We start from the raw sequence: 710 nt of genomic DNA, 5'->3' as shown, positions 1-710 counted from the left end.
CATCAGGGTTACGCCTAGACTCTGCCGCACCGAAAACCCAGTGGGGGCTGCGGCCATACCGGTTTTGGTCAATCCCGGTAACAATTCCGGCGGGGTTGTTAAAAGGGCTTGGGGAGCTGGAAGAATGTGTTTTTTCGGTTTGTGTTGAGAGGTCCATGGATTGTGGGGGAACCATCTCCTCACTTTATATAGGGGTTGGGGGTTGGTGAGAATTAATTCATGCAGAATTCGAAAAGAGAATTATCAGCTGGGCTAATAATGAAGCTGCCAATTTCCAAGGAGGCCGTAGACCGTTGGACTCGTGTTAATTCACGAGGACATTAATGAGGGCGTGTTTCGTGCACCGAAGCGTCCAGCGCGGAACATGAACAGACAAAGGGCGCTTCATAAATGAAAAAGATGGGGCTTCGAGCTGGAGGCGAGATCAATGCCACGTGTAAAGATCATAATCTGACCCAAAGAGGAATCATCTCCAGTAAAGTGGTCTGAGGACAAACCTCTGCTTACAGAAAAATAGAAGTGGTAGACAGAGCCAAGGTATTGCATGGTCCTCGGACCCAAACCTATGGTAAAACTACACACACCATTATATCTGGGTACTAGACAGAACCAAGGTATTGCATGGTCCTCGGACCCAAACCTATGGTAAAACTAGATACTTACAGGAAAAATTGAAGTGGTAGACAGAACCAAGGTATTGCATGGTCCTC

The sequence above is a fragment of the Quercus suber genome, unplaced genomic scaffold (genome assembly GCF_002906115.3).
Source record: "Quercus suber isolate HL8 unplaced genomic scaffold, Cork oak 2.0 scaffold_686, whole genome shotgun sequence".
NCBI classification, from domain to species: Eukaryota; Viridiplantae; Streptophyta; class Magnoliopsida; order Fagales; family Fagaceae; genus Quercus; species Quercus suber.
The sequence above is the reverse complement of the archived record's forward strand: the minus strand, read 5'-3'. Positions refer to the sequence as shown.